Source organism: Ovis aries, chromosome 2, assembly GCF_016772045.2.
Source record: "Ovis aries strain OAR_USU_Benz2616 breed Rambouillet chromosome 2, ARS-UI_Ramb_v3.0, whole genome shotgun sequence".
In the NCBI taxonomy this organism is placed as follows: domain Eukaryota; kingdom Metazoa; phylum Chordata; class Mammalia; order Artiodactyla; family Bovidae; genus Ovis; species Ovis aries.
In genome coordinates this window covers 25,236,823-25,250,766 of record NC_056055.1, presented here as the reverse complement: position 1 = coordinate 25,250,766, position 13,944 = coordinate 25,236,823, and the positions used below count along the sequence as shown (strand labels likewise).

At 37.4% G+C, this 13,944-nt stretch overlaps 1 long non-coding RNA gene across 3 annotated transcripts in view; it reads left to right on the top strand.

Moving 5' to 3' along the window:
- The window catches only part of LOC105606997 (uncharacterized), a 58,543-nt gene that overhangs the window by 23,754 nt on the left and 20,845 nt on the right, over positions 1 to 13,944 (top strand). For 2 of the 3 annotated variants that reach the window (XR_009599136.1, XR_001027100.5), the window contains exon 4: positions 12,304 to 13,690. This is a non-coding gene — a long non-coding RNA (uncharacterized LOC105606997). The remainder of the gene's footprint in view (positions 1 to 12,303; positions 13,691 to 13,944) is intronic. The other variant, XR_009599135.1, reaches the window with a different exon arrangement.

Below are 13,944 nucleotides of genomic sequence, written 5' to 3'. Positions count from 1 at the left end.
TTTGACAAGTTTTGTCTTTTAAAAATATTTGTCAATGACATGCATTTTAAATTATAGTAAAAAAGTAGCTCCTGTGAAAATAATTTGCCTAAAATATTTACAATTTTAGTCCAAAAAAATTAAAAGCCAAAGTAGTTTCCATCAAATTCTGCACTGTCAAGGTACTTCAGCTCCATTGAGTTATTTCACAATGAAAAAACATTGTTCACAAAGGAAGTGCTAAATTCGTTAATCATAAAGTATAACTTTGAAGGTTATATACAACACTTATGGCAGAAAGTAAAGAAAAACTAAAGAGCCATTTGATGAAAGTGAAAGAGGAGATTTTAAAAGTTGGCTTAAAATTCAACATTCAGAAAACTAAGATCATGGCATCTGGCCCCATCAGTTCATGGCAGATAGATGGGGAAACAATGGAAAGAGTGAGAGACTATATTTTGGGGGCTCCAAAATCATTGCAGATGGTGACTGTAGCCATGAAATTAAAAGACACTTGCTGCTTGGAAGAAAAGCTATGACCAACCTAGACAGCATATTAAAAGGCAGAGACATTACTTTGCCAGTAAAGGTCCATCTAGTCAAAGCTATGTTTTTTCCAGTAGTCATGTATGGATGTGAGAGTTAGACATGGAAGCAACCTAGATGTCCATCAGCAGATGAATGGATAAGAGAGCTGTGGTACATATACACAATGGAGCATTACTCAGCCATTAAAAAGAATACATTTGAATCAGTTCTAATGAGGTGGATGAAACTGGAGCCGATTATACAGAGTGAAGTAAGCCAGAAAGAAAAACACTAATACAGTATACTAACACATATATATGGAATTTAGAAAGATGGTAATGATAACCCTGTATGCGAGACAGCAAAAGAAACACAGATGTATAGAACAGACTTTTGGACTCTGTGGGAGAGGGAGAGGGTGGGATGATTTGGGAGAATGGCATTGAAACATGTATAATATCATGTAAGAAACGAATCGCCAGTCTATGTTTGATAAGGATACAGGATGCTTGGGGCTGGTGCACTGGGATGACCCAGAGAGATGGTATGGGGAGGGAGGTGGGAGGGGGTTCAGGATTGGGAACTCATGTACACCCGTGGCAGATTCATGTTGATGTATGGCAAAACCAGTACAGTATTCTAAAGTAAAATAAAGTTTAAAAAAAAAAGAAGAAGAAGAAAGAAAGCTGAGCACCGAAGAACTGATGCTTTGGAACTGTTGACGTTAGATTTTTGAAATTTTGGCATTGGAGAAGACTCGAGAGTCCCTTGGACAACAGGAGATTCAACCAGTCCATTCTAAAAGAAATCAATCCTGAATATTCATTGGAAGGACTGATGCTAAAGCTGAAACTCCAATAATTTGGCCACCTGATGCAAAGAACTGGCTCTTTGGAAAAGACCCTGATGCTGGGAAATATTGAAGGCAGAAGGAGAAGGAGACGACAGAGGATGAGATGGTTTGATGGCATCACCGACTCAATGGACATGAGTTTGAGTGACCCCTGGGAGTTGGTGATGGACAGGGAAGCCTGGCATGCTGCAGTCCACGGGGTCACAAAGAGTCAGACACCCCTGAGCGACTGAACTGAACTGAGCTGAACTTTGAAGGAGACTTCTATGGATTTTATGTTTAAAATTTTACATAATAAAGACCATATATTTAAAAATATGTTATTCTGAACAATGTAAATGACATTGAACAGGGAATATTACAACTAAGAAATGAAAATAAATAAATATTTACAAGAATAACCACTCATAATTTTTGATGTTTGGAATTTCATTACTAGCAGGCACATTTGTTTTTAAATTTGCTTTAGTATTCATATATTTTTAAAGGAAATATGTTATTTTAAAGAGTAAAAAATAAGTCTTTTAGTTTATAATAGAAAAAACATCTATTATATTGTCATATTTATATAATTTTAATTATGTTGGGGTTATCCTTTCACTCTCCTGGTTTGAAGGATAATTTTTGCAATCATCCTGTATCAAACAGCAAAAGTTCTGGTAAGATTGATAAAGAAGTAAAGAGAAGACACAATATTATTCTGAATGGAAAAACACAGGTCCACAGATAGAACAGTCATTAATAATATTTTGTGATAATGATATTAGTAACAGTGCAACATTTAAAAACTTTGAAGAAATGAACAATTCTTTTAATGTATAACTTAATCTAACAGGTAAAATTAGATTGCATGAAGAATGCTGAGACTAAAAAAGAAACTTAAACAAAGGTCAAAACTTTTGATGAAGACAAATATTATTGCCATATGGTTTTCTAAGTGAGTTCTACAAGTTCTCACCTGATAGATCATCCCAATTTATACATGCTTTTACATAGATTAGAAAAGAATGCCTTGTCAACTTATTTTGCAAGAATAGTACAATCATGTAGCAAAACATAAGTACAGTACATGAAAAGAACATTATAGGCTGATTTGACTCAAATAACTACATATAGATAGATTATAATTATCTTAAACAATATAGCAGCCTAAATCCTACAGTGCATAAAAATGGTGATACACAGTACCTTGTAACTAAAGTGGTAAAACGTGGCCAACACTAATTTAGCCAAATGTTTAAAGTCAACATCCTCTGTGATGAGTCATATTGAGAGCATATACCCTTGATAGAATGTGTTGAAAATGGTTTTCAACTTCTAGGATCTTCCTCCTCAAAATCCATAACCCCAGCCTCACCATATAAAAATGTGGGACAAACTCAAATTGAGGGACATGCTACAAAATACATAATCAGTAATCCTCAAAACTGTCAAAAAAAAAAAAAAAAAAGGTCTGAGAAACTATCATGCCTAGGAAGAGCCCAAGGAAACATGGTGACTAAACATGGTAACCTAGTAACCTGGATGGAATCTTGGTACAAAAAAGGACATTAGGAAAAAACAAAAACAAAACCAAAAAAACTAGTAAAATGGGATTAAAGAATGAAGATTAATAATAAAAAAGGAATTCATTGAAAAAAATAAGAAACTTTAAGGAAAACAATAATTTGAGTTTAAAACTGTTAGATGGTATCTATGACATTGAAGTGGGCAGAAATCTACACTGACCCTAAAATTCCCAGTCCCTAGTGGACACACTTCTTCATTTAGTCAAACAGTATGTGCTGCTATGAAGGGATTGTTATGATGTGACTAAGCTCCCCAGTCTCCCTAATGTTGAGGAGGTTATCCAGGTGAACCTCACCTAACCTGGTGAGCTCATTCAGTTTCCAGCTAGTTGTAGAAAATAGGGATATAGGCATGCACACCGGTTGTCCTGGACAACAGTGTACACCCACATTGTGAACTGTCCGTGAGTGTTTATGAGAAGGATCTGTGGCCAACAACTAACATGATAATGGGAATATCCATCACACAGGCACAAAGAAGTGAATTCTGCCAACAAGCGAGGTTGAAAGAGAGAACTCTGTCTCTGAGAAGGTTGATACCTGGATTTCAACCTGTAAGCAAAGTAATCTAGCCACAGTCTACTACTCTTTGGACTTATAGAAACTGTGAGGTGGTAAGTTTCTGATGCTTTAAGCCACTGAGTTTGTGGTAACTTGTCATGTGACAAATAGAAAGATAATATGATAAAGTAATAAAGAGTAAGACATAAATAGTTACAGGACAAAAATCCTCCAACGGTAAGAATGGCATTCCTTAAAGGAGAACACATACATGGTGAGTAAATGTTTAAAAGATATCTTTAACCACTTTAATGAGGTATGTAAGTGAAATTCTAAAGAAATATTTTGCACCTATTAGATTACCATTACTTAAGAAACTTTCAAATACTAAGATTAGTAGATGATATGAATGAAGAATCTCTTATTCATTATAGGTAGAAATGTAAGCTGGTATAATGACTTTAGGAAACAATTTAGAATTATGTTATTAAGTTGAATATTTGCATATCTCACTATGACTAGAAAGTTCCATTTCTGGGAACATATCCAAGAAAACTCTTATAAATGCTCAACAGAAATCATGTGTTTAAAAGTTTAATACAGTCCTATTTTTATTAGAAAGATCTTGGAAACAATCAAAATGTCTATCACTGAAGAATGGGTAAATTAACTGTGGTGTACTCACACAATAGAATATTATGTAATAGTCAAAACAAGTGTATCAAACCATATGGGTCAATTTCAGCAATATAGTTTGTATGGGCTAGTCCCACAAGGTTATATCCATGCATATAATGATAAATAAAACAACCACAGAAAAAAAGTTTACTTAAGATTTTAAAAATGTTTTTATAGTAAAATTATATTTTACAAAAGCAGCAGACTTATTTCTAGACTGTGGTTACCTCAAAAGGGGGTAAGTAGCAATTTGCAATAGGGAAGGAGCTCTGGAAGATGTTAATAACTATCAGCATTCTAGGGAATCACTTATCCCTGGGTCCATGCTTGCCGTTATATTGAAATGAGACAAAAAAAATGGGAGGTGGGCAGGTCACAATGGATGTGTATTAGCATCACTCGGGGAGATTCCAGAGTGCCCCCCAACTTTTGATTTGTTATCTTTAAGATTCAAGTTAGGAATCTGCATTGTTAATGAGCTCTTGTACAGATTAAAATTTGTATCTTCAGAATCCAGAGAATCCTTTACCATGACTTGAGAGGGGAGTCCACCATCCTTGAAAAGCTTTATGGTGGTTCATATCTGTCAAAAGTCACATTGGGAACTGCTGCTATCAAACTGGATTTCCCAAAACTCAGTGAGGATGATGGAATTCCTGGGAAATAGGGACCCACACCTAGTCCCCAAAGATGAGATGGGCTGGTAGCTATAATGAACAATGAAGCCAAAATTGAAGTCAGAAAGTCTGACTCATGGAAACCTATGACACTGGCCAATTGGTTATGGTGACCCTAGAACTGAAAGGGAGAGGCTGAAGTCCTACAGACCAAGGGAAAGTTAAGGCAACAGTCTTCTTTATGACTAATAGCATTCTTAATTTAACAAACTGGACAGTTACAAAAAGAGGACTCAGCTGATGAGACAAAATATGTGGACATTATGTAAATAAGGAGCCTTACGGTACCAGTTCAGTTCAGTCACTCAGTTGTATCTGACTCTGCGACCCCATGGACTGCAGCACACCAGTCTCCCTGTTCATCACCAACTCCTGGAGCTTGCTCAAACTCATGACCGTCGAGTCAGTGATGCCAGTGTATGCCAGTTGGTGAGTCAGTATATTCCTCAGGTTAAATAAGTGATGGTTTAGGGCAGAGAGGATGTATAGTCTACCTTTACACATTTGAAATATTGTCGTAACATGGAGATTAAAATTTCATTATGTAATTATGAAGACTAGAACCAATGGATAGAGAGATAGGTAAATATTGAGTATCAAACATTTTAAAAACTTTAAATATTAAACTCATTCCAAAAGAAATTAGTTACAATCAAGTGATTTCAATAGAAATTGCACAGTTATCAGAATTTGTAGATATTTTTCAATTGCTTTAGAAGTCAAATAAGATGACTTTAAGTACTGATGATAAGATTTGATTTCTTATATTCTTCTAACAATAGAACATTAAAACAGAAAACAACATATTCACCCTCTTCACTTCTACATATAAAACATAAGAGAACACACCTTTTATATAATTCCACAAATGACGTTTGTGTTTTTGTTTTTGAATTTTGAATACCTACATCTCATCCGAAAAGGAAAAAATATCTCAAATGTCAAGTATTTTCCTTTGAGCTAACAATGAAGCAGAATTAGTGAATACTCCTTTTTTTTCAGGTTAGTGACTCATTTTTCAAATTGTAGTGAAAAACACATAAGGTAAAATTTATAATCTTAACTATTTTTAGGGCACTGTTCAGTGGTTCTAAGTATATTTACACTGTTATATAACAAATCTCTAGCACATGTTTTCATCTTATAAAACTCTATGCCCATTGACAACAACTCCCCTTATATTTTTCTCCAAAGCTCCTGGCAACTATCACTTTATTTTGTGTTTCTATAAACTAGGCTATTTTAGATACATTATATACATGAAATTATGCAATATGACTTGTTCATTTCACCTAAAATAATGTCCTCAAAGTTCACCCATGTGGCAAAATGTGAAAAGATTTCCTTCATTTTTAGGGCTGAAAAATATTCCATCATATGTATATAGCACATTTTCTCTCTCCATTCATACCATGGTGGGCATTTGGGTTGGGTCCTCCTCATGAAAACTATGAACAATGCTATAATGAAAATGGGTGTGCAAATATCTCTTGTAAATCTTGTTTTCAATTATTTTGAGTATATATATATATATATATATGCAGAAGTGGGAATTCTAGAATATATGGTAACTTTTAATTTTTTTAGGGAACTTCATATTGTTTTCTACAGTGACTTTTGTTATTATTCAGCTGTGTCCTACTCTTTGTGAGCCCATGGACTGAAGCACACCAGCCTTCCCTGTCCTTCACCATCTCCTGGAGCTTGACTCATGTCCACTGAGTCAGTGACGCCATCCAACCATCTCATCCTGTTTTCCCCTTCTCCTCCTGCCTTCAATCTTTCCCAGCATCGGGGTCTTTTCCAATGAGTCAGTTCTTCACACCAGGTGCCCAAAGTATTGGAATTTCAGCTTCAGCATCAGTCCTTCCAATGAATATTCAAGACCGATTTCCTTTAGGATGGACTGGTTGGATCTTCTTGCAGTCCAAGCGGGACTCTCAAGAGTCTTCTCCAATTGCACTGTTCATAAGCATCAATATTTCTGCACTCAGCTTTCTTTATAGTCTGACTCTCATGTCCATACATGACTAATAGAGAAACCATAGCTTTGACAAGATAAATCTTCATTGGTAAAGTAATATATCTGCTTTTTAATATGCTGTCTAGGTTGGTCATAGCTTTTCTTCCAAGGAGCAAGCATATTTTAATTTCATGGCTGCAGTCACCATCTGCAGTGATTTGGGAGCCCCCCCAAAATAAAGTCTCTCATTGTTTCCATTGTTACCCATCTCTTTGCCATGAGGTGATGGGACTGGATACCATGATCTTAGTTTTCTGAAAGTTGAATTTTAAGCCAACTTTTTCACGCTCCTCTTTCACTTTCATCAAGAGGCTCTTTGGTTCTTTACTTTCTGCCATAAGGGTGGTGTCATCTGCATATCTGAGATTATTGATATTTCTCACAGCAATCTTGATTCCAGCTTGTATTTCAGCCAGCCTGGCATTTCTCATGATGTCCTCTGCATATTAATTAAATAAGCATTGTGACAATATGCAGCCTTGACATACTCCTTGCCAGATTTGGAACCAATCTGTTGTTTCATGTCCAGTTCTAACTGTTGCTTCTTGACCTGCATACAGATTTCTCAGGAGGCAGGTCAGCTGGTCTGATATTCCCATCTCTTTCAGAATTGTCCACAGTTTGTTGCGGTCCACAGAGTCAAAGGTTTTGGCATAGTCAATAAAGCAAAAGTAGATGTTTTTCTGGAACTCTCTTGTTTTTTGATGATCCAGGGGATGTTGGCAATTTGATCTCTGGTTCCTCTGCCTTTTCTAAATCCAGCTTGAAAATCTGGAAGTTCACGGTTCATGTACTGTTGAAGCCTGGCTTGGAGAATTTTGAGGATTACTTTACTAGTGTGTGTGATGAGCGCAAGTGTGTGGTAGTTTGAACATTCTTTGGCATTGCCTTTCTTTGGCTTCCCACCTGCTGTCTATTTTACACATGACAGATTATATATGTCAATGCTACTTTCTACATTCGTCCTACTCTCTCCTTCCCCCGCTGTGTCCACCCCTCCATTCTCTACATCTGCATCTCCATTCCTTCCCTGCAAATAGACTCATCAGTGTCTTCTTCAGGTTCTTTCAGCAATGATTTACAGTTTTCAAAGTACAATTCTTTCACTTCCTCGGTTAGGTTTTTTCCTAAGTATCTTATTCTTTAGATAATATTGTAAATGGAAATGCTCTTTTAATTCTACTTTTGGATTGTTAATGTATAAAAATGCAACTGATTTGGGGGACATAATGGGGCATGATGACTTTATATCCTGCAAACTTGCTGAAGTAATTTATTAGTTCTAACAGTTTGTTTGTGTGTGTGTATCTTTGGGTTTTCTACATTAAAAATAATGACATATGTAAACAGAGATAAATTGATTATTTCTTATTAGTTTGGATATCATTTTTTTTTCTATCTGATTGCTTGTACTTTCAGCGGCATGCAGGGAAGAAGTGGTAACAGCTGACATCCTGGATTTTTTTCTGATGTTGGAGAAAAGGATCTGTCAGCCTATTATCACAAAGTATGATGGCAGCTATAATATTTTTTCATGTATGAACTTTATTTTGTTAAGATAGTTTCCTTCTATTCTTAGTTTATTAAGTGTTTTTATCACACAAGGGTGTTATGTCAAATATCTTTTATACATCAAGAGTTAATCATATGTTTCTTATCCTTTATTCTGTTGATATGACAAAATTTATTGACTAATTTTCTTATGTTGAACCACCTTTTCATTCCAAGAATAAATCCCAATTGATTATTATGTATAATTCTTTTGATGTGCTTTTGAATTTGATTTACTACTGTTGATGATTTTTTTCTCTTGTGTTTTGTTCATTTCTTCCTGTTGTGTCTTGGTCTGGCTTTTGTGTTGAAATAATGCTGGCCTCCTAAATGAGCTTTGAAATCTTTCCTCCTTTTCAAATTTTTGAAAGACTTTGAGGATGGATGCTGTCTCCAGGAATCTAAATAATAAATTTCTATTTTTTATAACCCATCCAGTTAATGGTATTGCTAAAATAGCAGCCTGAACACATTAATGCAGAAACTGGTTCTGAGAAGTAGGGATGTTTCTGTAACAAATACCTAAATGTGTGGAAGTGGGTTTGGGACAGGAAAATGGTTAGAGACTGAGCTAGTTTGGAGATGCATACTAGATAATACGCTACTGCTGCAAATAGAACTTCATAGGTGATTTCGGTGAGGATGCTGTTGGAAAAAGGGATTGTTTCTGTTGTTTTGTCACTGAGTCATTTCCGACTCTTTTGCAACCCCATGGACTCTAGTCTGCCAGGCTCCTCTGTCCATGGGATTTCCCAGGTAAGAATACTGGAGTGGGTTGCTATTTCTTTCTCCAGAGTATCTTCCTGACCCAGGAATCAAACCCAGGTCTCCTGCATTGGCAGTTGGATTCTTTACCTTAGCTACCTGGGAAGCTTGAAAGTGAAAGTCATTCATTTGTGTCCAACCCTTTGCAACCCCATGGACTGGGGCCTGTGAGACTCCTGTGTCCATGGAATTCTCTCAGCCAGAATACTAGAATGGGTAGCCATTACCATCTCCGGTGGACTTCCCAACTCAGGGATTGAACCTAGGTCTCCCACACTGCAGGTGGTTATTTACACCTGACCCACCACTGAAGCCTTATGAAAGAAAACTAAGAGGAACTAAAAAGCCTCTTGATGAAGGTGAAAGAGAAGAATGAAAAAGCTGTCTTAAAACTCAACATTCAAAAAACTAAGATCATGGCATGCGGCCCCATCACTTCATGGCAGATAGATGGGGAAACAATGGAAACAGTGACAGACTTTATTTTGGGGGCTCCAAAATCACTATAGATGGTGACTGCAGCCATGAAATTAAAAGATGTTTGCTCCTTGGAAGAAAAGCTATAACCAATCTAGACAGCATGTTAAAAAGCAGACACATTACTTTATAACAAAAATCCATCTAGTCAAAGCTATGATTTTTCCAGTAGTCATGTATGGATGTGAGAGTTGGACCATAAAGAAGGCTGAGCACCAAAGAATTGATGGTTTTGAACTATGGTGTTGGAGAAGACTTTTGAGAGTCTCTTGGACTGCAAGGAGATCCAACCAGTCCATCCTTAAGGAAGTGCTGGAGCTGAAGCTCCAATACTTTGCTCTGTTGCTGGGAAAGATTGAAGGCAAGAGGAGAAGGGAACAACAGAAGATGAGATGGTTGGATGACATCACCAATTCAGTGGACATGAGCAAGCTCCAGGAGATGGTGAAGGACAGGGAAGTCTGGTGTGCTGCAGTCCTTGGTGTCACAAAGAGTCAGACATGACTGAGCAACTGGACAGCAATAACAACCAGGGAAGCTGGAAAAGAAGGATAGCTGTAGAGAAAGTGTTAATCTTCTTAGTGAATATATAACTAATCATGTGGGTAAAAAATATGGCAGTGAAAGTTATCATGATGTGGTCTCAGATGGAAATAAAAATATGTTACTGGACAATGGAGAAAAGGTTACCCTTGTAACAAAATGGCAAAACTTGGTCTAATTATGTTTTAGTATTCTGTGAAAAGTAGAACTTATGAGCAATGAAATGAATATTTAGCTAAGAAAATTTCCAAGCAGTTTGTTGAAGTTACAGCTTGACTCCTTATAGTAAAATGAAAGAGAAGAGAGATGATCTTAAAATGAAAATTTTAAGCAAAACTGAAAGATTTAGAAAATTCTCAGTTTAACCAATTGTAACTAAGGAAAGTGGGACAAAATGAACGGAAACTATTGGACTTCTTAGACTCTACAGGGCTGAACCCTGGAAGTAAGCTGTGAACCTGTACTATTCTTTAGGACTAGGGGAAAAGGACCCTTAGTGGCAATTCAGAAATCATCAGATTGCCAGACCTACCACAGGATCAGCATGTGTAGGCCTGGGGCAGATTTGCCTCCCCCTTAATTTCAAAGGCATGGATCGAAGCCCAATAGAGAGCCCATGCAGAGACCTGGGAGTGCATTCTCACTCCAGAAGTCCAAGAAGGCATGGACAGATACCACAGAGAGACACAGCATGGGAGAAGCCACAGCAGGAAGCCACAGCATGGGCTGCGGGGATGGGCTGCCACCTCAGTGAGTCCAGAAGGTCATATCTTTATGGATCTGAAAGATGGGACTGACACTCCAGTGGGCCTGTAGGAGAGAGTATAAAGCCCACAGGATTATTCTTGAGCTTTAAATCTCATAAAGTTTGCTTTGCTACATTTTGTATATCCTTGTGACCCATCACTCTTTCCTCCTTTCCTTTTTCTCCATTTTTGAAAGGGGATGTCTATCCTATGCTGATCCTACCATTGTATTTCAAAAAATAATGTTTGGTTTCACAAGTTCACAACTAAAGCAAAATTTTTCCTCAAGTATCTTGTGCCTCACCCACACTTGATTTAGGTGTTATTTCCGTGAAACATTGAATTTTAGAGTCCAGGGTTGATGCTAGAATGAGTTAAGGTTTTTGGAAGTTGTTTTGATGAATGTATTTTGCATGTGAGATGGACATAAATTGGGGGAGCAAGGTAAAAATGTTACGGATCAAAAATGTGTGTCTCCACCCCCAAATTAATTTGTTGAAAACCCACGTCTCAATGTGATGGTATTAGGAGGTGAGGCCTTTGGAAGGTAATAACAAATAGATGAAGTGATAAGCCAAGACCCCTTACGAATAGAATTAGTGCCCTTATGAGAATCACAGTCACCATTTGCAGTGATTTTGGAGCCCAAGAAGACAAGTCTGTCACTGTTTCCATTTTTTTTCCCCATCTATTTGCCAGGAAATGATGGGATGGGATGCCAGATCTTAGTTTTTTGAATGTTGAATTTTAAGCCACCTTTTTCATTCTACTCTTTCACTTTTGTCAACAGGCTCTATAGTTCCTCTTCACTTTCTACCATTAGGGTGATTTCATCTGTATATCTGAGGTTATTGAGATTATGGCCATTATTTTTACGATCTGGATCTATGCCCTTTTCTCTCATTCTTCTCCCTTTGGGACACCTATAACGCACAACTGATCTACGTAATAGTATTGCATAAATTCTTTAGGTGTCTCTCTCACTTTTTAATCCATTTTTTCCCTTCCATTTGTCTATTTAAAGTGATTTTTCTTCAAGTTTGCTGATTCTTTCTTCTGTTTGAAGTCTGTTGAATCCCTAGTGAATTTTTCAATTCAGTTATTGTATTTTTTAGTTCATACTTTTTTTTTAGTTGTTTTTTATAGTTTCTATTTCACTGATATTTTCATTTTGTTCATGCATCTTTTTCCGGAGTTTATTTATTTATCTGTGTTTTTTTTTTTAGCTTATGGATCATCTTTAAGACAGACATTTTGAATTCTTTGTCAAGTCATTAATCTTCATTTCTTTAATGTCCTTTGTTTCATGAAAATATAAAGTTGTTTCTTTGTATGTCTTGTGATCTTTTGTTGACTCTTTGGCATGAAAAAAACAAACAAACAAACAAACACCTACCTCTCTCTGTCCTTACAGGCTGCTGCTGCTGCTGCTGCTAAGTTACTTCAGTTATGTCCGACTCAGAAAGGCCTTCACGAATAATCATGGCTAGAGGTTACCAGACCCTCTCCGGCCTTTTCCAAGGATGTATCCTTTCTTGGTTAGTGTATGTAAATTGCAATTAAAGATGTTTTGTTTTGTTTTTTCTTTTAGTGTCCCATAATCTCTTGCTCATATCAATAACCTCAGATATGCAGATGCCACCACCCTTCTGGCAGAAAGTGAAGAGGAACTAAAAACCCTCTTGATGAAAGTGAAAGTGGAGAGTGAAAAAGTTGGCTTAAAGCTCAACATTCAGAAAATGAAGATCATGACATCTGGTCCCATCACTTCATGGGAAATAGATGGGGAGACAGTGGAAACAGTGTCAGACTTTATTTGGGGGCTCCAAAATCACTGCAGATGGTGACTGCAGCCATGAAATTAAAAGACGCTTACTCCTTGGAAGAAAAATTATGACCAACCTAGACAGTATATTCAAAAGCAGAGACATTACTTTGCCGACTAAGGTCCGTCTAGTCAAGCCTATGGTTTTTCCAGTAGTCATGTATGGATGTGAGAGTTGGACTGTGAAGAAGGCTGAGGGCCGAAGAATTGATGCTTTTGAACTGTGACGTTGGAGAAGACTCTTGAGAGTCCCTTAGACTGCAAGGAGATCCAACCAGTCCATTCTGAAGGAGATCAGCCCTGGGATTTCTTTGGAGTGAATGATGCTAAAGCTGAAACTCCAGTACTTTGGCCACCTCATGCGAAGAGTTGACTCATTGGAAAAGACTGTGATGCTGGGAGGGATTGGGGGCAGGAGGAGAAGGGGACGTCAGAGGATGAGATGGCGGGATGGCATCGATGAACGTGAGTCTGAGTGAACTCCGGGAGTTGGTGATGGACAGGGAGGCCTGGCGTGCTGCGATTCATGGGGTCGCAAAGAGTCGGACACGACTGAGCGACTGAACTGAACTGAATCTCTTCCTCCACCTGGTGCCTGCCTATGGTACTGCAGTTCCTCTGGTGCTTTAACAAGCTATGGAACTAACCTTAGTTCTCAAGGCCCCTAACCTCGCGTACAAATTATACCTCTCTTCCTTTAACACAGTCAAGGGATACAGAAACCAGTCCCTTCATAGGTCCCCAAAGTCCGAAACATTGCTGTACCTTCTACTCTTCTCTTTTCCTCCCAATTAAAAGCCAGGAGTTGGGAGTTTTTTCCCAATTTGCCTCAGTGGCTTAGTAGAGGAGAGACTAATGTGGGAAAATGCAGCAAAGTTTCTTACTTATTTCCATATGACTCTTGCTGACTTTTGCTTGCTTGCCTGGGAAGCTGTCGCCTTGTATCTGAAGTCTTCACAAAGAAATTTGAGTCCAGGTACTGTTTTTAAGTTTCTTTCTCCATGGGGGAATGAGGGCCTGGGACTTCCTATTCCACCATCTTGCTGATGTCAGACTACACTTTTATTTAGTCAAGGTTCTTACTACTTTATTATAGATTACCCAACTGGAAATTTTTTATTTTATGAATTCTGCTAAATTTTTTTTCTTTCCCATTTTACCTTGGGTATATTTACCTCTCTACATTTATGAAAAATAGTAATTCTAATTTTATTTTTCTCATAATTATTT